Consider the following 26,612-nt stretch of genomic DNA (forward strand, 5'->3'; position numbering starts at 1 on the left):
CTAAAAGAAGAACATGTAGCAACTAGATGAGAGTAACCACTTTTACATCAGGTTTTATCCAATAATCATCACGAGGTACCAAACCCCAGAATATCCACAAGCCACGGGTCCCACTTTATGAACCCTAAACACTTGGCATCTTTTGCCCTCATTTCAACTAGTACTGCACGGACGACGCTCCTGCCGATATAACCATTCTCACATAGAAGGAAAGTAGACAAGGGTGTGCATACATACTCGACAATATCAGGATCCATCCTCTTAACCGATAGGATTGATTAACTCTGTGTATGCTTGTGCAAGTGTTCTAACATAGTCCATACTAGCTAGTAAGTATAGACAAAATGGACATCACGTAAAATGTTTTCCCACAATTTTTCACAAGATAAAACTCACACAGTAAGTGCGCCACTACACAAATATCAACAACAAGATTTCCCCCAGGCCATCACGAGTCATCACAAATCAATCCCTACCATAGCCCACCTTGTCTCGCCACGTGTGCAATAATAAAGTAAATGCCTACGTTGTCTTGCCACACGTGCATAGTAATATTCCCACTTTGTCTCGCCACATGCACAAATACACCGATATAGCCCGCCTTGTCACGCCGCATGTGCATAATCAGCAGGAACACTCGCACGACAGAAACCTCATGCAATACAACCCCAACCGCACGGCAGAAACCTCGTGCATCACAATAACAACTACACGATAGAAACCTCGTACATCACAACACTGGTACAATAGCCACAATGACAATAACACAAGAGTACGACAGGTAGATCAATTCAAGAGCTTTCGATCACAAAGAGACAGTAGAAATAGTTCACAAGGAATAACCACAATAGAGAATACCATTCATAATAAGAATAGCTCAACAAGGGAGAAATAATATGTAACAACGATCCCATAAAGTAAGGTTCAACAATAATGGAGATAACACAAGTAAATAATTTTAAATAAGTATAAGTCAAATAAGATATAGGATATCTAAATTTCTTTTAAGGTTGAGCAATTACGAAAGAGATACAACAAATTCAACTAAGGGTAAGCAGTGGAAAGATAATCATAACCTCTATTAAGGATGAACAATTTCAGAAGAGATAACTATACTTTCAATTAAGGAGAAGCGATTAGGGAGGGATAGCATGGCAATAGAAGAGGTAATATGGTAATAACAATTAGATTTGATTTTGTGGTTCTAAAAATATATGATCTATTTTTATGCTAGTTGTTAAGCAGTAGATGCTGATTGACGAGATTAGAAAATAATACAAGTGATTAAAGATGGCTTTAGAAACCAAACCAAATGGTTGAGAATCGGGGCCTCGAGCTAGCACATGCGGGGCCTCGATGCCAAGTTAGACACCCGACTAAGGGCTGCCGATGGGGGATTAACAACTATTAGGGTTGTGATTGCGGCTCTTTTTGGCCAATAACGAGCAATAAATGAAGAACGATTAATGATACATAATAAATGTAAATAAAGCAATAAATGTAAGCAACGGAGTCAAATAGGGAGTATGTTTAAGTTAGAGAGCAGAAAGAATGTTCTTGTATTGAATGAAGTATCTTGTGTCCTTACACAAATGATAAGGAACCCCTTTATAGATCAGGGGAATCTTCGTATGGTATCGGTGCATTTATTACAAGGATATGGGATTGATACAGCTATTTAATGTCGTGGTATGGACGCACATTAGCCTGTCAACTTCCATCAAATGCCTAGGGAACTTCTCATTTTTTTATTGCAGCCGTCAATCCACACTGTCTCTGAACCATGTGTTTTTGAACTCTATGAGATTGTGCCTCGAGCCCTGCCTCGGGCTTTAAAAGGCGCATCTTTGGAGCCCCGAGATGACCATAAAATCGGTCCCTCGGATTTTACCGTGTTGATACCCAATTTTTCCCTATGTATTTATATATACTCAAAATATTCTCAAAATAGTATTTACATGCGTATATAAGCATGCCCAAGAGTTTTGGTATTTTTCCCTTACTTTTTAAAGATCTTAAAATCAATTTGTTGTTTATTTTAATGGTACCAAAATTCAATAATTATTCCCAAACTAGCATTTTTGGTGAATAATTTATTTCATTCTCATATTTACACTAAGATATCATTAAAGTAATTTTTGCGTATTTTTATACATATGTTTGGTATTTTTTTTTTAGCTAAATTACATACAATTGCAATTATGGCCTATTTTACAATTAACAACATTTCATAATCATAAAATCACTTTTAGTATTTTTACATTAATATTTATATGTTATTAATTAGTTCAGTACCTGTAATTTATTTTTAAATCATTTCTTACTATTTTTATAAAATAATAAAAGAGGAAAATTGGCTATTTAACAAACAGCCCTTATTATTTCAATTACAGCCAATTTAGCCCCATCCCCATCAGATTTTTTAATTAAACCCAAATGGCCCAATAACCCGCTCAATTCGCCCTTCCTTAATTAAACCTAATGACTAATCCTAATTCCCTCATTTTCATTTCAGTAGGCGACCCTGAACACCCTCCCCCTCTCAAACTCTCTCGAGTGTTCTTGAAACCCTAATCACCTTCCCCCCATTTTCGACCTCTAACTCACCAGAACCCATGGCCTCTCAGGCCATGGATGATCTATGCTCACCTCCTATCGCTCCTATGTGCTTGGTACTCGAAGGTTCGAGGCTAGACCTCAAAGGTCTCCACCCAGATCTCCGCCGACTTGAGGTTCCCGGCCATCTCCGGCCTGGCTCCGGCACATCTTAGCCTCCTGAGCCTGTTTCCAGTCTCATCCGACTTAGATCGGACGTTTTCGAAGCCTTTCTCATTCTAGGGTTCATCTGAAAACCCTAACTATCGAGGTTCTTCTCCGGTTATCTCCAGATCTGTGTGTATTCATGCTTTATCTTGAATTTTCAAGTGGTTTCCCCAATTTTTCTTTTTAAAATCTTACTTTCAAAGTCGCCTCTTTTCTGGTTTAGGGCTTTCCGAAGATGCTTCAGTGTTTTCCGACTTTTCTTCTTCCTTTCTTATGTGTGTTTTATATTCTTATGTGTTTTCATATATACATGTTCTTCTACCATGTTTTCTGTATTTTGTTCTTCTCTCTACTATGTTTTCACATGCTATGTTTATATGCCATGTTTCTATGCTATGTCTCACATGCTATGTTCTGCTACTTGCCTTCCACTATGACTTGATATGATTCGTCTACTGCATTTTTCAACCATGTTCATTAAGTGTTCCTACTATGCCTGCTTAAGCGTATTTGCCTCTACTGTCTCTTCTACTCTCATTGTGTTTCAAATTAATTCCCTTACTCTATTTTACATTAAACTTTCTACTGTATCTGCTTGTTTCTCTTCTTTGCATTTGGTTCAAGTCGAAAACCCTAGGATTTGGGGTTTTTTGACGAGTGTGGTCTTGTATGTTTGGACTAGGGTTCCATTCGAGCCCTGGACTCTCTCAAATTCACTTTGGATCCATATAATAAGTTTGAATCCTTTTGTGTATGAACTCTTCTGATTAGCATGACAACCCCTTTTATATGTGTTAAAATCTTTCTTCAAAAGGTTTTCCAATTTGTGTTCGAATCAGAATCCTTTTTTTTGGGGTTAATTGATTGCTACTGATTCTTCTTAAGTGAAGCCTCCCTTCACCTTTTTCTGACTTGGTTCATTCACATAAAATTTTCGACCCTTGATTGCTTGGCTGTCAACTGATTTCCTTTCCTTAATTTGCATGACCGTGTACTGTCAAAAGCCTTTCCTTAAATAACTATTATGTATTTACCCTTCTTGCATTACTTTGAAAAGTGTTTAATTAACTCCTTTCCTTATTTACCTTGCCCGTTTGAAATCATAATCCCTTAATTAAAGGGAAACCTTGTGTGATTGATTTTCAAACTATTTTCTTACCTATTTCTGCTTCTCTTCTGCATTATAAATACATGACACAATTTTTAAACAGACACATGATTTTTAATCATCACAACTCTCTTCTAAAAGCTCACACTCTTGCTTCTTGATTGCAACTTCGCTTCCCTGAGTCTACTGCTTCTCCCTACTTGCTTGTTTCTGAAAACTGGTATGCCCTTTCAATTAAACTTTTGCCCCATCCCTATATGTTTATTCTATAGTTTCATTCTTCTGTGGTTTGCTGTTCATGCTTCGTAGTTTATGCTGAGTATTTTTCTTTCTTTGCTTCTGCTTTCATACGAATCCCTACCCCCTAACCCCCTTTATGTGTTGAGTTGAAACCTTGGCCTGACAGCATCCCAATTACTGCCCAGGCCATGGTTTGACCTTCAATAGGTCCTGGACTCTCCAATGTTTGGCTAGTGGGCTGGTCAGGGGTGTGCCAGCATTTTATGTTGCTGGGCATGACCACCAGCCTACCTTGGCATCCCTTATATCCCTCTATTGCACTTACACTTGTTCCTAGACTCTAAGTTCTGCGCCCCTCCAATGAGCCTTGCCTTGGGACCTTGAGCTCCCTCTGAACTTGGACATTGGAGGGATGGCCCTCCACACTGCACTTTAACTCAGTTCTGTAATGATATCTGGGTGTGAGCATTGCCTGGAGTTCTTGAAACTACTTGGAACTTTGACGCATCCCGGATAAGAGAAAGGCTTTGGAACTTGATCCTGGCAGTTGGCTCATATCATATTGTTAGACCTTGGGTTTGAATTAGGCTCCTTGGATGCAGCTTAAGAGTTCTGATTGTAATTTTATTTCCCGTTTTCGATTCATCTTGGTCTGTAATAAAACTTTGTAATAACCTCTGGGGTGATTAGTGAAAAGGGAGGGTAACCATGCATGCAAAGGGGTAGATATCATGCTCATAGGGAATTACCACACTTCTGCACTCATGTATCTTGCCCACAACTTTACATATCACATGTAGATATCATGTCTATAAGGTTTCTGCACTTCTCCACATAGATATCATGTCTATAAGGTTTCTGCACTTCTCCACATAGATATCATGTCCATAGGGTTTCTGCACTTCTGCACATATAGATACCATGTCTATAGGAATTTTGCATCTCCATATGGATACCACGCCTATAAGTAACCAGAAATCCAGACTCTACGCATGCATTGGTCACTAGGCTAACCTATTTATAGGATTAAAAACTAACAATATTCAGATACCATGCCGATAAGATTTCTGCGCTCTTGCTACGCCTGTAAAAAGTGTTTAAATTAACGATGCTAGAAAGCATGCCTATAGGAACTATCAATCAAATCTGAATCACTCGTTTTAAGATTAGCACTAATTACAGAACTCGCACCATTATGTCAAAACTGGCAACTTTCTTAATCAGTTTGTTTCTTTATTCCTGAAACCAGTAAATGCCATGCCTATAGGTCATCACGTAGGCAAACAAGTATGTAGTTAATTAATTGCACTGGTCTTTGATAAGTTGCAGCCTGGCGAGCCTAATGCGAACTTCTTGCCTGAAAATATGTAATGAACCAGCCTGCCTAACGTTAAGCATAATTTTGACCTAATCAGTACATGTAAGACATGCTAAACTACATGATTTTCTGTGATTAAAGGAGGTTTATCTAAGCCTTAATTGTTTTTGTGCTCCCATAACTGCTTTCGTGTGTTTAGCTTGACGCCTTGGTATTTTAACCTTTTTAAACCTCTGAAAAGCCAAGCTTTCTCCCTTTAGGATTAGTAGTCCTAAAGGCCTCCAGGACTGATAGGTGGGACGGGTAATAGCATGCAATAAGTAAACGAGACTATTTCGCGCTTAATACCTTAACGGGGTAGGAAGGGTAGACATGGAGATGATGATCACACGATAACACTACGCATACGATTGATTACCGGTGTTGTGTGGATGATCCATGTGATTTATAAACCTAGGACCCCTTTCCTTATACAACTTCTTTTAATATCAATAAAATCATGTCTTTTCAACTACTCAAAACTCCTCCTTAATTTTACTGCATTATTCCTTTTCTTCCGAATTTTTCTTCTTTGTTTATTCAATGTATTGATCAATTCTCTGCATTTAGTCCCCCCTTTAAACAAATTGTAGATCATCTAGACCTTGATTCCACATACTTGTCACGTATCTATTTGCAACCCTTATGTGTAAAATCATTTGTGTATCTCTTTGCATTAAAGTCACAACATAGCATGGCCGGGAACCACACTAGTGGATCTTGAGGGGTGCCTAACACCTTCCCCTTGAGATAATTTCTAGCCCTTACCCGAACTCTGGTTTTCCAACTCAAAAACCCTTAGTGTCCTAATGCACTTAATCATTAGGTGGCGACTCTTCAAATCCAAAAACCCAATTCCCAAACGGGAATAGGGTTGTCTTCCCGAATGTCGTAAACCCGATTTCTCGAGAAAAAGGGGGCGTCGACATACCGTATACAGATAGTCCCCACGTTTCCTAGAGTAAGACGATAGGAAACGGTTTTGAACTCTTGCACTCATCATGATGCCAGCATGTCAGGGCATTAAATGCTATAACTCAACAACCACGCAAGGGTCGCTATCAACACAACTATCGAGGAACCCACAAACTGTCTGGTTCAGTTTCCGCTGCCCATACGACTTCAATAAATATCCCAATTGCTTGGCGACTTGCATTTTTGTGATTCCTTCAAGCTTTTAGAGCCAAATCCATCTTCTCCTACGCCCTTCTTTCTTTTGTTCTTGGTTTCCTTCCTTCCTTCTCGAGAAAAAGAGAACTTTTAGTTGCCATGGCCAGAACCTCTAAGACAGTGCCTCGAAAAGATGAAGCTTCCTCTTCATCTCGATCATCCAAGATTAAATCTAAGGGTAAGCCCAAAGTGGCTCCAACCGTTGAACACTGTTTGCATATCGAGTTCGATAGCAAGAAGGATTTTTCCATCGAGAGGCCTTCATCTACGCCGGGTCGATGCGAACATGTGTCCCGGTACATTAGCGTCGTGAATGATATAGGCAAAGTGCGGACGGACTGCCAATGGGGTGAGAAATTGCTGGTTGAGATCCCCAGCCCTAATGAGAGTATAACGGACCATAAGGCCGGTTTTCTTTATGTATATACATACCCATTCACTTTGGGCCCTGTCGACACCTCGAACCCTTCTTCTCCGGCTATAGACCCGGTCATTCTCGACTTCTGCTGTAAATAGCGGGTGACACTTGGCCAAATTTATCCCTCTTTTTGGAGGATAGTTTACACGCTTCATTATTTCTCTGGCAAGGTCGAGGGTAAAACTTTTACCCTAGATCATCTGGTCAGGCTGTATAGCCCCCGTCTTTTTCGAGGCTTGATCAAACTTCACCCTCGATCTTCGAAACCCTTTTTCTTGAGTATCGATGAGCATAATGATCGGGGGTGGATGAACCGGTTTGTCCGGGTAAGGACCTCGGACATCATTCCGACTGAAAGGATGCCATTCCCAAAGGAGTGGAATGTGAAGCGTAAGTGCTTCTTCTTTGAATATGCTTTATTGCCTGCTTGCCTTCTTCTAAAAAAACTAACTTTCCCTTTGCTTAAGCAGCCGCCCTTTGGTACCCCGAATATGTTCCGGACCTACTGTGGTGGATTAGGGGATTAAATACCTCGTTCCCCTATCTTGAGTGCTCTTGGCCTGAATTGGCCAAAATGCGGTGGGTGGCCAAGAACCATGGTAAGCTCCTTCTTGCCGCTTCTATCAGGTTTTCATATTTCTTCCCCATATCCTCCGTGCCGATAAGTTTTGATCACTATGTTTATGCAGGCCTTGGCGATGGGGTGGTGATGAGACCGCCTCTTGCCGGCGAGGGAGGGTCCTCTGAGCCCGATAAGGGCAAGAAGAGTAAAAAGGAGATGGCCGCGGATTCCCCCGCATCGAAGAAGCCCAAGTCTCGCAGGCCTCGAGCTGAGGCCGAGATCTCGTCTTCAGCTTCTACGGCAAGTTCCGACGACGAGGATGAGGATGATGATGTCGATAATAACCCATTGGCACAAAGGAAGAGGTCGGGCACAGATGTCCCCCAAGTGTCTGTGCCGAGGGCTGCCGAGTTAGGAACGACAGATCCGGCTTGAGCCCATGCTTCTGGGGATCTCGAGGAGGGTACGGATGCGGTCCCTGAGTCATCAGCCGGACACGGCACGGTCCGCGCGAGGAACTTGCTGATGCCGGCTCCAAGGGGGCCGAGCCTGGAGCTTTTTGGGGATAGGACTTATCCATCAGGTCTGTCGACGTTCTGGGGGGCCTAATTTCGGGCCCCCAATTCTCGCCTGGAGAGTTTAGGGATGCGCAGGATCTGAACATTGCCAAAGCGGGAGGCTCTCGTAAGGGGGTAGGTGAGCCTGAAAACTTCCTCGACGGAGTTAGCGATTATATTAGTCTCGACGCTCCCGACGCCATCGAGGAAGCGGAGGGGTGCCTGCGGGAGGTAATACCTTGACATATTTTGGTGCTCTTAAATATTTTCCTTTGTTTTTGTGACTCCTTTTTTTTGTGGGCTAAAAAGTTGTATGACCATGCCGTCTCCAAGCTGCGAGATGAGCTTACAGGTCGTAAGAAGGAAGTTGAGGGTTTTGCCTCGAGTTTAAAGGAGTTGGAGACCCTTTTCGCCCGAAAGGGGGAGGAGCTGAGTATGCTCCGGGCAAGGTTGGATGAACTGAATCGAGACAGAGACAACCTTGTTGAGCAGGTAGTACCGTATTTTACGAGCCTGCCTTTTATTTTGACTTGATACTTATCAATTTGTTTCACCTTTGTAGGTTGGGCAAAAGAACGCTCTCGTGGGGCGTCTCCAGAAGGAGATAGCCGTCAAGGGCGCGGAGGTCCTCGACCTGAGGAGGCAGAATGGGGTCGTGGCCTCGGAAAGGGACTTTCTGCAGACAGAGTTGATGTCATCCCGAGATCTCTTGAAGAGTGCCAAGGAGGAGATTCCTGCGCTGTCGTCGACTAGGTTAGTAGCAGAGGAAAAGGCATCCTCGTATAAGAAAGATGCCGCTACTGCGAATGAGAAGTCTCGAGACATACTAGCGGGGGTCGAGCAGAAGCTGACTCGAGCTGTAGCTCGTGCCCGTGCGCAAGCAAGGAACCAGGCTTTCGAGGAAGCGAGTGGCAAGGGCGTCGATTTCTCAGCTGATGTTGAGAAGGCCCGAATCATGGAGGAAGAGACTGCCTATTCGGATGCTGCAGACGAGGGTTCCGATGATGATTCCGGGGGTGAAGAGTAGATTTAGGTCGTCTTTTTCCCTTTTTGTGCCAGGGTTTCTTAGGGAAAGACTTTGTAAATGCTCCGCGGTTGTACATGTATTTTTTGGGAATACAATGTTTTTTCTTTTTGCTACCAGCTTTTGAGCGTTATGTTTCATCGCTTTTGTCTTCAAACTCTGATTTGTTGTTTCTTTGGAACATGTGTTCGGTACAGTTGAGGCCTTTGAGATTGGGTACCATCTCAAAATAGGTCCGAGAGCTTTTACACGGTCGATGCTCCGCTAATATCGAGAAACCCTCGGGGTCGAACGACTCCCGAGTGCTGGAGCGACGGAATCGCTTTAAGTGATATGACTGTGAAAACGACCGGGGTTGTCACGCCCCAAATTCGAGGGACATGACCTGCGCCCGACCGGGTAGCCCCAGCCAAGCGAACCTGGATGCCTTTCCTAACCCACATGTTACCCCACGTTTTCCTTACTCAATTATTCCAAGGATTTGCCAAATAATAATTAAGAACACTTTTTAATTTACAAAACACATACATACTTACATAATAGTAGTGAAATCACCAACTCGTTACCAACGTATGAAAACACGGATTTACACAAGTTTCTAACCCACATCTACTGTCTACGGAGCCTCTAATAGTACAACAGGATAATATAGTATTTGCCGGTAACAAGGCTCCGGCTATACCTTACACAAATCAAAAATAAAACTCCGAAAACAAGCGGCCTGAGCCACGCAGGGCCCCGAGAGGAAAGGGGCTCACCAAAAAGCTGATGGAGGACGAAGGGGAGCTACGATCGGTGGACTGGAGTACCTGCTACGGATCCACCTACAATCATAACACGAATGTAGCGCCCCCGGAAAAAGGGATGTCAGTACATTTGAATTGTACCGGTATGTATGAACAAACTTTGCTCCAAGTAAACTCGAACCATAAGCAAGTAAGTAGCAGTAATAAGAGCGACAATCAAATCCACAAGGAGGGAACAATTAAGCCAACAGGTATACAATCTCTCCTCCACAAACAAGCTTGTAATTGTAATGGAAACAACAATCAAATCCACAAAGAAAGAGCAATCAAACCAACAAATTTACAATCTCTCCTGATTCCCCTTCCACATTTCCACATCAATAATTTCACAATTTGTTCATAGTTCATTTCAATAGCGATTTCGATCGCTTTCCAACCTTATTACCTCGGCCACCCTTATCACCACAACCCACACCTCATTTCTTCGTGTTGGGGCGCGCAACCCGATCCCACCGAACAATCACAATTCACAAACAACAAAACTTCACAAAGAATAGCAGCAACATTCCTCAAGAAACAACCACAATGACCCTCAAGGAACAACAACAACAATTTACATGAACTTCCATAGCCATCAATATCATTTCCAAGTATTCCACTACTCATATGCATTGATAGGTCACGACGATAATTTCCCACGACAAACCACATATGTTACTACCACGGTTTTTTCCGAGCACATCAATTCCCATTTCCTTCCATTACTTGATTCACAGTTCTTACCACATAGCACATTCACAAACGCAAATTTGGTTTATTTCTGATTAATTGCATCAATATGGCGAAGGCACAACCACAATCACTCAACCATACCAATCACAGGAATTTCACAAACAAATCACGTAGAAATCACATACCAAGCACTCAAACACCCAAACAAGGCGATTTTACAAGTTCAAAGTTAGCCATACATACCTGGAGTCGAGTTCCCTTTTTAACTTTTATTTCCAATTCACCAAATGGTCTAGCAACGTCAGTCTAGTGCACAAGTTAACGGGTATGACTTAGAAAAGAAGTTCACAATTTCTACTCAAACTTATTTAGGTTACCAACCCATCTTTGCACCATCTTTTACTCCTACCAAATTACTCTCACTAGGTTTTAGGTTATAGAATGACATGCATGTATGAGTTCAACCACCATTTTCAAAGACCAATGCATGAGATTCCCCCCCCCCCTAGCTTAAACCAGAAATTTAGTGAAAAGGGTTAGGGATGTTACCTGCAAGAAAAGGGGGATGAAGATAAGCTTGAAATTCCCCGGCCCGGATAGTTTTGAAGAATCAAATTTTGGAGAAGATGACTTTCTCTCTCAAGACCCTCTCTTCCTCTCTCTTATTTTGTGCAGAAGATCGTTAAAAATGAGGGGCTGGGGGTGTTTTATTAAAAAGGGGGTCGGGTATAAAATTTAGAAAATAGAAGCCCGAGCAAGATCTGCGGTCGCATTCTGCAATCGCAGAACAGAAATGCGGTCCGCAGATTGGACCGCAGAATTGCCCCCAAAACTCTGATGAATCTGTTTGGGTCAGCGACAGGAATGCGGTCCGCATTCCTGTTATGCGGTCGTATTGTGCACAGCAGTACTGACCTTCACAATTCCCTGAGGAGCTTATGCGACGATTATGCGGTCCGCATATTGGTTATGCGATCCCATAATAGACCACATTTTCAACATTAATTTTGACAGATCTTCTGTTCCACTCTGCGGTAGAAATGCGGCCCGCATATCAATTATGCGGTCGCATCTTGGACCGCATCTTGACATCCAAGTTTAACCAAACCACAGCTTCACTATGCGATAGGAATGCGGTCCGCATACCAGATCTGCGACCGCATTCTTGACCGCATAATGGCATTTTTCTGGGAAATTGATTCTTTTGATTTTTTTCAAACTTAGATCAATACCAAGGGTCCGAACCGCGGCGAGCTTTCTACGCATTCCTAACACATATTTGGAGTTGACACCACAAGATACTAGGTTTTGAGCCAAAAATTTTACGGGGCCTCACATCCTCCCCCACTTAAAATCATTCGTCCCCGAATGAGGACCTATTTCAAGCTTTTTAATATTTCAAGGATTAGTTGGTTTTGTAAACATGTTATGCAGCTTCCTACACCTTTCACTATTTTCCAAATTTTTAGAAAAATTTTTGCCAGAGTTTCCTTTGTAATTTGGACATCTCTACCTGACAGAGGGCCCCCGAAACACAATTCAAAACACCATAACAGAATTACAACCATCCATACAACTGTTATACAATTTCCTACCTTAACAATTGCACACATTTGTTCACTTGATACGTTTTGCTTATGAACCAGTTATTTCAATGAGTTTCACATAATTTAGCCATTTCAACACATTACAAGCATACAAGTAATTCATTACCAACTTATACAACCATTACTTGATTACCTAACACAAGAGTCTTTATAAGGCTTTCATTTACCAAAGAAATGTTCACATGACTTGAAACAATCCCTACACCTATAAGTCTTGCACAACTAGAGGGACTTCACTAGCATTTAGGAAGGAATCAACTTGGACACAATGGTAGTTGTTTTAGAAATAGAAAGGTCACATAATTTCTTCTAGACTTGATCAAATAGATGGGGATATTTCTCTTTCATTTCTTTCTCCGCTTCCCATGTAGCTTCCTCAACTTGTTGACTTCGCCACAACACCTTAACTGAGGCAACTTCCTTATTTCTCAAGTTACGGACTTGTCTATCAAGAATGGCAACCGGAACTTCTTCATACGACAGCTCTTCATTAACCTTGATAGTCTCGACTGGCACGATGGTGGTGGATGCACTAATGACATTTCGGGAGGCAATTCCAACCTATAGGCCACCTTCCCTACCCTTTGAACGATCCGGTACGGCCCGACGTACCTAGGATTCGACTTACCTTTCTTCCCGAATTGCATGACTCCCTTCATAGGAGATACCCTCAAGAACACCCAATCATCGACTTGAAATTCCAATTCTCTTCGACGAACGTCCGCATAGGATTCTGGCGACTCTGAGCAGTTTTCATCCTTTCCTGAATGACTTTAACTTTCTCCACGGCCTGGTGCACAAGATCCGGTCCTATTAATTCTGCTTCACCCACTTCAAACCATCCGATCGGAGACCTGCACCTCCTTCCGTACAATGCCTCAAATGGGGCCATTCGAATGCTAGCATGAAAGCTGTTATTGTAAGCAAATTCTATAAGTGGCTAGTGATCATCCCAATTACCTTTGAAATCCAAGACACAAGCCCGCAACATATCTTCAAGCGTCTGAATAGTCCGCTCCGCTTGACCATCAGTCTGTGGATGGAAAGTTGTGCTGAGATTCACCTGAGTACCCAAACCTTGCTGAAATTTCTTCCAAAAATTAGCTGTGAACTGGGCCCCTCGATCCGAGATAATAGAAAGCGGAGTGCCATGAAGCCTTACTATCTCCTTGATATACAACTTAGCGTATTGTTCTGCAGTATCGGTGGACATGACTGGCAAGAAGTGCGCTGATTTGGTGAGTCGATCCACTATTACCCAAATTGAGTCGAACTTGCGCTGAGTGCGAGGTAATCCTACCACGAAATCCATGTTGATCATCTCCCATTTCCACATTGGTATTTCCATNGGCCATGGTGACAAAACTGAATGTAGTTGTTCACCAGGTTGGTGGATCATTGGGGAAAATCTTTGGCATTTGTCGCATTTGCGGACGAACTCTTTGGTGCCTTTTCCATGCTGTCCCAGTAGTAGCCTGACCCTGATATTTTTCGAATAAAGGAATCGACACCACAGTGATTTCCGCAGGTGCCCTCGTGGATCTACTCGGTAGCTACATAATCGGTATCTCCCGGATCCAGGCATACTACTAGAGGGCCATCACAGGTTCTTCCGTAAAGAGTTCCGCTTTTATCGAGCGAGAATCGGGCTGCTTTGGTACGCAGGGCCCTTGATTCCTTCGGATCCGTGGGTAGTTTCCCATCTTTCAGATAGTCAATATATTTATTTCTCCAGTCCCATGTTAGGCTAGTGGAGTTAATCTCGGCATGACCTTCCTCGACCACTGATTTGGATAGCTGAACAACAGCCCCAGGGAGTAGGTCGTCCTCTTCAACGGATGAGCCCAGGTTAGCGAGGGCATCGACTTCGCTGTTCTGCTCTTGAGGTATATGGACCGGGGTCCATTCTTTGAAACAGCGTAATATGATTTGGATTTTGTCCAAGTATCTCTGCAACCTGTCTTCTCGGACCTCAAAGCTCCCATTTACCTGATTTACTACCAGGAGTGAATCGTATTTTGCCTCGACAATCTCAGCTCACAGGCTTTTGGCCAATTCCAGACCTGCAATCATAGCCTCATACTCGGCTTCATTGTTAGTCAATCTTGCAGTTTTCATAGATTGCCTGATCATGCCACCCGTGGGTGGCTTTAGGACTATACCGAGTCCGGATCCTCTCACGTTCGAGGCGCCGTCGGTAATAGGGTCCACACCCCGGAATATGTGCCCGCTTTTAGTAAGAGCTCCTTTTCTACCTCGGGCAAGAGGGAGGGCGAGAAGTCGTCCATGAAGTCCGCCAGAATTTGGGACTTCATGGCCGTTCGGGGTTGATACTCGATGTCATATCCCCCGAGTTCGATGGCCCATTTGGCCAATCGGCCCGATAATTCGGGCTTGTGCAATATGCTTCGGATAGGGTATGTTGTTAAAATGCAAATACGGTGGCACTGAAAATAAGGTTTCAATTTTTGCGATGCGCTTATTAGCGCAAGAGCTAATTTTTCTAGGTGCGGATACCTGGTTTCGGCATCCCCCAGGGTCCGACTTACATAATAGATAGGGAATTGCGTACCTTGCTCTTCTTGAACCAGCACACCGCTTACCGCTATCTCAGATACTGCCAGGTATAGATACAACGTTTCATCCTCTTTTGGTGTGTGGAGCAAAGGCGGGCTAGTCAGATATCGCTTTAATTCTTCCAAGGCGTGTTGGCTTTCTGGAGTCCATTCGAAGTTGTTTTTCTTTTTGAGTAAAGAGAAGAAATGATGACTCCTGTTCGATGACCTCGCTATAAACCTGCCTAGAGCCGCTATCCGTCCTGTCAGCCGTTGTACTGCTTTTACATTATTTATTGCCGTGATTTCTTTGATGGCCTTGATTTTATCGGGGTTGATCTCAATTCCCCTGTTTGACACCATGAAGCCTAAGAATTTGCCCGAACCCACTCCGAAGGCACATTTTTCAGGGTTAAGCTTCATGTTGTAACTTCTGAGGACGTCGAACGTTTCCTGCAAATGAGCCAAATGGTCCTCTGCGCACAGGGACTTAACTAGCATGTCATCAATATAAACTTCCATGGATTTTCCTATTTGATGTTCGAACATTTTATTAATTAGACGTTGATACGTAGCCCCTGCGTTTTTCAGCCTGAAGGGCATTACGTTGTAACAGTAGGTACCATACTTTGTGATGAACGAAGTTTTTTCCCTATCCCCGGGGTTCACCTGAATTTGATTATACCCTGAGTAGGCGTCGAGAAAAGTGAAGGTCTCGTGACCGGCCGTGGCATCGATCAGGCGATCGATGTTGGGCAATGGGAATGAATCCTTGGGTCACGCCTTATTTAAGTCTTTATAATCTACACACATTCTTAACTTATTTCCCTTTTTCGGTACTGCCACTACATTGGCCAGCTATTCTGGGTATTTTACTTCTCTAATGGACCCTATTTTAAGGAGTTTCGTTACCTCGTCCTTGATGAACGTGTGTTTTACTTCGGACTGGGGCCTCCTTTTTTGCTTCATCGGTTTGAACCTGGGGTCGACACTTAGTCGATGGGTGGTTATCTCCGGCGAGATTCCTGTCATGTCTAGGTGGGACCAAGCGAAACAGTCGATGTTATTAATAAGGAATTGAGTGAGTTTTTTCCTGAGTGGGTTAATCCTGTTCCTAGGTATACCTTCCGATCTGGGAGATGTTCGATCAAACAGTTTGCTCCAGCTCTTCAATTGTCGATTTCGTTGCATCCGACTCCTCGAGGGTGACGAAAGCTCGAGGAGCGAGGAAATCTTCTTCATCAGTCTCGGGGGTCTGTACACTTCCGGACTCATCCGAGATAGACTATGTTGGATTCGACGCCTCCCAGTGAACCGCGAACATTTCTTTTGCTGCATGCTGTTCTCCATATACGGTTGTTGTACCGTCCTTTGTTGGAAACTTCATCATCTGGTGTAGAGTTGACGGTACTGCCCTCATGCTGTGTATCCATGGCCTGCCAAGCAATGCGTTGTACCTCATGTCACCGCCGATGACGTGGAACTTAGTGTTCTGAACTGTACCGGACATGTCGACCGGGAGGGCGATCTCCCTTTTCGTTACCTTGCCGGCCATGTTGAAGCCGTGGAGGACCCGGGAGGCGGGTACGATCTGGTCGAGCAACCCAAGCCGTTCTACTACCACTGATCTGATTATGTTGGCCGAGCTACCTGGATACACGAGCACACGTTTAATCCAAATATTAATTATTACTTAGGAGAAATGAAATTACCAGTGCGTCGTTGTGCGGTTGCGTCAAGGTCTCGAAATCTTCCTTGCTGAATGCAAAGGGTATTTTTGGTCGTGTGATCTCGGATCGGATCTTCTACTGTAGCGTATATTTTTATCCGTTTGATCACGGGTCCTTGGGGGATGTCGGTCCCTCCGATGATTATATGGACGATATGATGAGGAATCTCTCTTTTCGCCCAGGTCGGGTTTCTCCGAGTTTCCTGCTGAATCTCTCGGTATGCGCTCTTGTTAATATGAGAGCCTTTATCGATGCGCTGGGCATCACGTGTGACCGCATCCACGGGAATTGGTTCTGGTGCGCACTCAGTGTTTTGTGGTAGCACACCAACACCTGAGACGTCAACACCATTTTTTCCATGATCTTTGAGATTGACGTTTTCGCGTGTGTTCACTGAGTTAGAAGTTCTGACCTAAAATAAAAGATCATGGACAAGAAAAAGTGTGAAAGATAACTTGCGTTACCTAGCTAAACCAGCAAGAAAATAATCACTATTATTTTTATCCCCACGGTGGGCGCAAACTGTTTACCTTGAAAATGGTAATTACAATTAAATTTGATTTTGTGGTTCTAAAAATACGTGATCTATTTTTATGCTAGTTGTTAAGCAATGTATGCTAAGTAAAAGATTAGAATTAAGATTGCAGCTTACAGACGGTATGATAATCGAACCAAACAGTTGGAGATCGGGGCCTCGAGCTATCGTTTATAAGGCCTCGGGGTCGAGTTGGACGACCGGCTTAGAGAGATCGAAGGAGGGTTAACACTTTACGAGGGTGTCACGCCCCAAATTCGAGGGACATGACCGGCGCCCGACCGGGTAGCCCCAGCCAAGCGAACCTGGATGCCTTTCCTAACCCACATGTTACCCCACGTTTTCCTTACTCAATTATTCCAAGGATTTGCCAAATAATTAATTAAGAACACTTTTTAATTTACAAAACACATACATACTTACATAATAGTAGTGAAATCACCAACTCGTTACCAACGTATGAAAACACGGATTTAAACAAGTTTCTAACCCACATCTACTGTCTACGGAGCCTCTAATAGTACAACAGGATAATATAGTATTTGCCGGTAACAAGGCTCCGGCTATACCTTACACAAATAAAAAATAAAACTCCGAAAACAAGCGGCCTGAGCCACGCAGGGCCCCGAGAGGAAAGGGGCTCACCAAAAAGCTGATGGAGGACGAAAGGGAGCTACGATCGGTGGACTGGAGTACCTGCTACGGATCCACCTACAATCATAACACGAATGTAGCGCCCCCGGCAAAAGGGACGTCAGTACATTTGAATTGTACTGGTATGTATGAACAAACTTTGCTCCAAGCAAACTCGAACCATAAGCAAGTAAGTAGCAGTAATAAGAGCGACAATCAAATCCACAAGGAGGGAACAATTAAGCCAATAGGTATATAATCTCTCCTCCACAAACAAGCATGTAATTGTAATGGAAACAACAATCAAATCCACAAAGAAAGAGCAATCAAACCAACAAGTTTACAATCTCTCCTGATTCCCCTTCCACATTTCCACATCAATAATTTCACAATTTGTTCATAGTTCATTTCAATAGCGATTTCGATCGCTTTCCAACCTTATTACCTCGGCCACCCTTATCACCACAACCCACACCTTATTTCTTCGTGTTGCGGCGCGCAACCCGATCCCACCGAACAATCACAATTCACAAACAACACAACAACAACAACAATTCACAAAAAACAACAACAATGACCCTCAAGGAACAACAACAACAATTTACATGAACTTCCATAGCCATCAATACCATTTCCATGTATTCCACTACTCATATGCATTGATAGGTCACGACGATAATTTCCCACGACAAACCACATATGTTACTACCACGGTTATTCCGAGCACATCAATTCCCATTTCCTTCCATTACTTGTTTCACAGTTCTTACCACATAGCACATTCACAATCGCAAACTTGGTTTATTTCTGATTAATTGCATCAATATGGCGAAGGCACAACCACAATCACTCAACCATACCAATCACAGGAATTTCACAAACAAATCACGTAGAAATCACATACCAAGCACTCAAACACCCAAACAAGGCGATTTTACAAGTTCAAAGTTAGCCATACATACCTGGAGCCGAGTTCCCCTTTTAACTTTTATTTCCAATTCACCAAATGGTCTAGCAACGTCAATCTAGTGCACAAGTTAACGCGTATGACTTAGAAAAGAAGTTCACAATTTCTACTCAAACTTATTTAGGTTACCAACCCATCTTTGCACCATCTTTTACTCCTATCCAATTACTCTCACTAGGTTTTAGGTTATAGAATGACATGCATGTATGAGTTCAACCACTATTTTCAAAGACCAATGCATGAGACTCCCCCCCTAGCTTAAACCAGAAATTTAGTGAAAAGGGTTAGGGATGTTACCTGCAAGAAAAGGGGGATGAAGATAAGCTTGAAATTCCCCGGCCCGGATGGTTTTGAAGAATCAAATTTTGGAGAAGATGACTTTCTCTCTCAAGACCCTCTCTTCCACTCTCTTATTTTGTGCAGAAGATCGTTAAAAATGAGGGGCTGGGGGTGTTTTATTAAAAAGAGGGTCGGGTATAAAATTTAGAAAATAGAAGCCCGAGCAAGATCTGCAGTCGCATTCTGCGATCGCAGAACAGAAATGCGGTCCGCAGATTGGACCGCAGAATTGCCCCCAAAACTCTGATGAATCTGTTTGGGTCTGCGACAGGAATGCGGTCGGCATTCCTGTTATGCGGTCGTATTGTGCACCACAGAACTGACCTTCACAAATCCCTGAGGAGCTTGTGCGACGATTATGCGGTCCGCATATTGGTTATGCGATCGCAAGTAGACCACATTTTCAACATTAATTTTGACAGCTCTTCTGTTCCACTCTGCGGTAGAAATGCGGCCCGCATATAAATTATGCGGTCGCATCTTGGACCGCATCTTGACCTTCAAGTTTAACCAAACCACAGCTTCACTATGCGATAGGAATGCGGTCCGCATACCAGATCTGCGACCGCATTCTTGACTGCATAATGGCATTTTTCTAGGAAATTGATTCTTTTGATTTTTTTTCAAACTTAGATCATTCCTAACACATATTCGGAGTTGACACCACAAGATACTAGGTTTTGAGCCAAAAATTTTACGGGGCCTCACAGGGGTGGCCCCACCGGCGTATTCCTCAAGAAAACGGTACTGACATGGTCAGATTTCGTTGGTCCTTAGCGAAGGCGAACGGTCGCCAACAACTCTATATATATGTACTTGCCTTCTTTCTTTTGAAAATGCTGCTGTGCTAGGTGACTATCTTTTTCATTGGCTTTCCCCTCTATGTGCCAAGTTTCCTTCAACCCAAAGCTTTCGCCTGTGTCTTTTGTTTTCCCTCTCTTTGTTTCACCATAATTATGGCTGCTGAGGTCAAACCCACTTGCAAGGGAGAGGAGGAATTTGCTCAGATTTTGCATTTAGTCGGTGGCACACCGCCGGCGCCCGGCATGCGAACGTCAAGATGCTTCATTTCGTAGAGGGATTTCACGTTGGCAAAACCTCCCGATGTTCCGGGCTGCCGGGAGCATGCTTCGAGGTATATCTCTTCGATAAGGGAGGAGCATCTCGAGGCAGTTGGAAAAGAATGCGGATGGGGAGAAGAAGTGGTGCTGCTGGTACCTTCATCGTGGGAGAGCGTCATGGCTCATGTCGAGGGTTTTTAGAATGTATATACGTACCCCTTTACATTGGGCCTTCTCGACAGGTTCGTGCTCAAGTTTTGTAGGAGGTATCAGGTTACCTTGGCGCAGGCTCACCCGTCCTTTTGGAAGATAGTGCTGACAATAAGGTATTTTGCAGACAAGGTCGGGCTCGAGTTCACCATTAGCCATCTCATTAGGTTATACCGGCCTTTGCATTACCGGGGCTTGATCACCCTATGGCACCAGTCTCACTGGGCCCCCTGCCGTTAGTTATGAGGAAGACGAGGACCGAGGATGGATGAATCGATTTGTTCGAGTGCGAACAGTCGATGTTATCCCCGGAGAGTTTCTGCCATTTCCTGAGAAATGGAATTCCGCACGTAAGTGGTACACTTGCGCTTTTACTGTTTCAGTTCGTAATGGAGGTGAGCTTTGTGAAGATATTCTTCTTTTTTGCCTTTTGTAGCTATCCCCTAGTTGCCGAACGAGGTTCCTAACCTGGCGAAATGGTCTCTAAGCTGGCAGCTTGCTCGACTTATGATAAGCGCAAAGGGCGAGACCTGTCCAATGGGAAATGGGAGGCCAAACGTTATGGTAGGTGCATAGTGGCCTATTTTTTTAGGTAGGTACTTTCTGTAAAGCGCACTGACTCTGCCAACGCAGGTGTTGGAGAATTTTTCGAGATGAGCCCGTGTCTCCTTGAGGAGGAAGAGAAGAGATTGCCAACCTCGGGATCGAGGGTTGGTAATAAGCGGAAGGAATCCTCGAGGTGTGAGGGCGTTCGCAGCAGGGTGAGTCATGTTCCGAGGTTTAAAAGGCACGAGTCGACCGAGCTTCCGGCCTCTGGGGCCTCTATTCTTAAAAAAATAGTTCGAACCTTGCCGCCGTTTCCCGTCCCTGTCGAAGGTACATCGAGGGACAAGGGTCATCCGCCGCCTCCCTCTTCTCTCACCGAAGGCTCTTCGGGGGAAAACAAGGCATCGTATGTATGCTCGACTTTTGGTGAGGCTCAGCGGCTTTGCTTTATGGTAAGCTTTGGTATAGGCTTCTTTTAGTTTCGTGCTTTCCTTTCCTTATTGAGCTTTCTTTTTGCAGGCCTTTGATAAGCTTAAGTCCGAGCTGCTTCGCCATGAGGCCCGGCTGCGGAAAGCATTGTATGGGGAGAAATCCCTTAGGCTTCTTTGCACGAAAAAGGAAGATGAGCTTGTATTTCTGCGGTATGAGGCGGATCGAAGTCGGAACTACGAGGACTACCTCGAAAGACAGGTAGCCTTTGTTTTGAGTCGATGCGCACTCCTCCTCCAGCTTTCGTAGGTTAATATTTTTCCTTTTTCAGCTGCAGAGGAAAGTGGAGGTCCTGGAGCGACTTTGGGGCGAATTTGGCCAGGTTAAGCGTGAGAATAATGAACTGGAACCCCATGTTGAGGCCCAAAGGGATGTTTGGCCAAGGCCTACGCCCTTGAAGCGCAGTTTCGGGACGTTCATGCAAACAGTCCGGTACAGAAATTTTAAGGATGAAGGCAGAGGTTGTAGATGCTCGGACTGAAGCTGAGGTGATCCGAGCCAGGGCCGATAAGAAAGTGACCATCTATTTGCAAGACATCGTCGACGCTCGAGCTGAGCTCAGAAGAGCTCTCGACCTGGAGAGTAGGAGCAAAGAGTATGTTAGATGTAGATTTCGGAGGGAAACCCTCGAGGAGATACACGCTAGGGGCTTTGATCTCTCGGAACAGATAGAGCAAGCAAAGGCGGATGAGTCCGATGCTAAGTTCATTTTGTCTGGCGCCGAAGATAGCGAGGAAGAGGCTGCTGTGCCATAGTTCCCGAGGGGGATGTAGATTGGACTTTTTTCTGATTTTGTACATAGTGCCAACATTATAAATGGAGCTTTGTATCTTTTCATACATGTGTATAAAAGGAAACCCTGTGGGCTTTATGCACTTCCTTTTTGCTTCAATGTTTGTCATTCTTTAGCTTGATGAACCGGTTTTCGGATTAAAAGAACCCTTAGGTTTATAGTACGGCCCTGGGGCTCGTTGGACTGGCCCGCAGGCTCTTACACACCTGGTCGGTTCGACCTTTTAATATAAGTCGGCATTTAAGCTCTTATGCATTTGCTCTTAGGCATATTCGGTTAATTGTTTCGGGTTCAATCTTAGAGTTGTGTTTCGACTCGAGCTTATTGACCCTTAAGTTATTGAATTAAAGGCTGGCCCTTAGGCTCTTACGAGATTGGTCGGTACGACCTTTTTTGTGGGTTGGCGGCAGTGGCTCTTACGTGATTGGTCGGTACGATCTTTTTCATGGGCTGGCGGTAGTGGCTCTTACGCTTTAGGTCGGTATGAACTTTTATACAGGCTTTATTTTTCCCTCATTAAGGACTTTTTAGAATTGTGTTTGCCTGACTCTTCGACGGTTCAGTAAAACCTCAATTGCGAGTCATTATGTGGTGGTGATCGAGCACCTTGGGAGGTTTTGCTCAGTGGCTGAGTGTTTCGAAGCCTGTAGTTTTGGGGCTGACATAGTCGAAGCCCTTTTGCCTATGTCGAGGGTAGCCTATTTTAACCGGTTCTTTTTGAAGTTCGTTCGAAGTAATTGAAGGCCTGTGATTTTGTAGCGACGGTCGGGCGTCCCCGAGTCACGTTTGTTTGGCTGGTACAGCCTTGTGACTGTAGTCATTATGTTTGGCCGGAGCCTTTCAGACCCCGAGTGAAGTAGTTTCGGCGTCTATATCGAGGGTATGACTTTTTAGAGGTCTTGTAAATTCGATATATAACCTTAACTTTAAGATCGGGATTATGCCCTTTGTAAAAATTTTACATGCCTTTGAGGTCTTACAGCTTTGGTTACTTAGTACAAGTATGGTTCATGCCTTGCTTGAGGTCTTACAGTTTTGATACTGCCATACGAAGGTCTTATGAATTTTTACATGCCTTTGAGGTCTTACAGTTTAAATACTGCCTTACAAAGGTCTTATGAATTTTTAAATGCCTTTGAGGTCTTACAGTTTTGATACTGCCTTACGAAGGTCCTATGAATTTTTACATGCCTTTGAGGTCTTACAGTTTTGATAGATCGATGGGGGTGGCGGTTGGTGGCAGCCCCCGAGTCGTCGGGAGTTTCTTGGCTCGGGGAGCCATTCCCTGTAAACTTGGTATTGCCTCATTGAGGGCTTACGAGTTTGGAGTTTCCGACCAGGATGTCATGAGGTCATGTAGCCTTGAATTTTTGACGCCAGTCCGCGAGTGCTCGGGACGTTTTTTGGCTTCTGGAGCCGACTTTTTGCGATCCTAATGTTACCTCATTGAGGGCTTAGCTTCGAGTTTTTGATGCCAGTCCCCGAGTGTTCGCGATGCCTGTCCCCGAGTGTTCGGGACATTTTGGGCCATGGAGCCATTTTTGTAAGAAATGGCAAGCTTCTTTAAAACGCGAAATGCTTTGACGGAGGGGAAAGTATTCTTTGATTACTTGGTACAAGTATACATGTCTTCGCCGTCTAGGGCTCGGTGAGCATGGTTCGTTCGACCGTTTGGCCCGGTACATCATTTTCCTATCGAGACCCTATTCAGTACATCTTGGCTTCTCCGAGAGGGTGACCTTCCGGGGGGATGCCCCTCAGTATTCGAGGTTGATTGAAGAGAAGCCTTGAATACTTGTTGAGCCTTCCTTAGGAAGCATATAGATGTTTCCTCATTAAAAACCTTGTTAGTAAAAACCCTTCTTGGGATAAAACCCAATTGAAGGAAAAGAGTGCAACGCATGCTTTAGAAACCTAAGGCCTTCAGTTTGGCAAGCGTTTTGGCAGCATTGATCGAGTGCCTGCGTACATGGTTAGAGCAAAATCTAAACGAAAAAGGGAGATAATGATACATTAATGCCGGCGATGCCTCGCGTCTTAATATGCTTCGATCATTTGCTTTGAGGATGCGGTACGGTCTGTTGCTTGTTTTAGTCGGGTGTAACCGAAAGTACAGCTTGTTATTGCTATTTTACCGCTTTCTTATCCTTTAGCTCCTTCGACGATGGAGGTATTGGTGCCAGTGCCACATCGTGCATCGCAAACATCTCTTTTGCTGTATGCTTTTCTCTGTAGACGGTTTTTATCCCATCCTTTGTCGGGAACTTCATCATTTGTTGGAGGGTGGACGGTACTGCCCTCATGTAGTGTATCCATGGCCTTCCGAGCAAGGTGTTATACCTCAGATCTCCTTCGATGACATGAAACTTGGCATTTTGGGTTATGCCAGCCATGTTCACCGGGAGGGTGATTTCTCCTTTGGTCATTTTGCTTGCCATGTTGAATCCGTAGAGGACTCGAGAAGCGGGCATGATCTGGTCGAGCAGTTCGAGCTGCTCCACCACCTTCGACCTGATGATGTTGGCCGAGCTACCTGGATCCACAAGCACACGCTTAATTTGAAATGTATTTACAAGAAATGAAATTACCAATGCGTCGTTATGGGGCTGAGATAAAGCCTCGAGGTCTTCATCACTGAAAGTAAGGGCGTCCTCGGGTATGTAACCTCAAGTTCGCTTTTCCCTGGTGATGGAAATTTTTGTTCTCCTGACCACGGGTTCTTGTGGAGCATCGATACCTCCGAATATCGTGTGGATAACATGTTGTGGCTCGCTTGTTTCCCTCTTCTTGGTCGCCTCTCTTTCCCAGAACTGATTCTTGGCTCGGTCGCTGAGGAATTCTCGGAGGTGACCTTTGCTGAGTAGTCGGGCTACTTCTTCCCGAAGTTGTTGGCAATCCTCGGTCATGTGACCATGCGTGTTGTGAAATTTACACGTTAAGTTATGGTTCCTTTGCGAAGGATCTACTTGTACAGGCCTCGGCCACCTGGAGTCTCTGATTTTACTGATGGCAAATACGATGTCTGATATGTCGACGTTAAAGTTGTATTCCGATAGGTATGGTGCCTCTGTCGGCCCTGTGTCCCTATGGAATCCAACTCTGCTAATAAGTCCACGAGGGTTCTGACCTCGATCCATCCTTCAATCGTTGTGAGGTATGTTGCACCTCGGGGCATTTTTTCTATCTTCAGTGTGTGGTTGGTACCTTTCTTTGTTTGGCTTTGGCTCCTTCTTCGGAAGCCTGCCAGGATATACCGAGCCAGAGGGGGCTCCCAGTTGGTCATCTTCGACCCTGATCTTTGATTGGTATCGGTTGTGGACATCTGACCAGGTCACGGCGGGATATTCGACTAAGTTCTGCTTCAGTTGCTTCGAAGCTGCCAAGCTCCGCTAGTTCAAACCTTGAGTGAAAGCCTGCACTGCCCAGTCGTCGGAGACCGGCGGTAGTTCCATTCATTCCATTTGGAAACAAGATACGAATTCTTGCAGCATCTCGTTATCTCTTTGCTTGATTTTGAAGACGTCGAATCTTCTTGTAGCTACCTTGATGGCACCAGCATGTGCCTTTATGAACGAATCTGCCAGCATGGCAAACGAATCTATCGAGTGTGGGGCTAAGTTGTGGTACCACATCATCGCTCCCTTCGAGAGTGTCTCTCCAAATTTCTTCAGTAGAACGGATTCGATCTCGTCGTCCTTCAGGTCGTTGCCTATTACTGCACAAGTGTAAGCAGTGACGTGCTCGTTGGGGTCCGATGTTCCGTTGTACTTCGGAATGTCAGGCATTTTGAACTTCTTTGCAATGGGGTTTGGAGCCGCTTCATGTGGGAATGGCTTTTGCACGAACTTCTTAGAGTCGACACCTTTCAGGATCGGGGGTGCGCCCGGGATTTGATCGACCCTAGAATTGTAGGTCTCCACCTTCTTGTCGTTGGCTTCAATCTTCTTCTCGCCCGATTCAACCCTCTTTGTGAGGTCCTCGAGCATTTTTATGATGGCGGGGTCAGCTGCCTACCCGTTGTTGCTTGATCTTTCCAGTACCTGCTCGGCTTGGGGAGCCGTTTCCGGTGCTATCGTGTTGGCAGTTTTTTGGTGACTTTGCAGTTGAGAAATCGCCAGCTATTGTGCCTGTAACATTTCAAAAATAACGTGAAGGCTAACTTCCTGTTCTTCCCTAGCCGGGGTTTTTTGAGCTTCTTGTTGATCTCCATGGTGTATGCTCCTGTTGGTGTGGGAGCTTAGTTCAACGTGTTGAGCGTCGCACGAGACCGCGTCCACAGAAATTGGTTCTTGCGCGTCCCCAGTGTTTCGTGGTGGTACACCAACACCTGGAATAGCCACACCGTTTTCTCCATGGTCATCAGGATTGTTGTTTTCAAGCGCGTTAACTGAGTTGAACATTTGACTTGAAATCAAGGATGTTGGGCAAGAAAAAGTGTGAAAGATAACTTGCGTTATGTAGTAAACCAGC

This window comes from Nicotiana attenuata, unplaced genomic scaffold (genome assembly GCF_001879085.1).
Source record: "Nicotiana attenuata strain UT unplaced genomic scaffold, NIATTr2, whole genome shotgun sequence".
NCBI classification, from domain to species: domain Eukaryota; kingdom Viridiplantae; phylum Streptophyta; class Magnoliopsida; order Solanales; family Solanaceae; genus Nicotiana; species Nicotiana attenuata.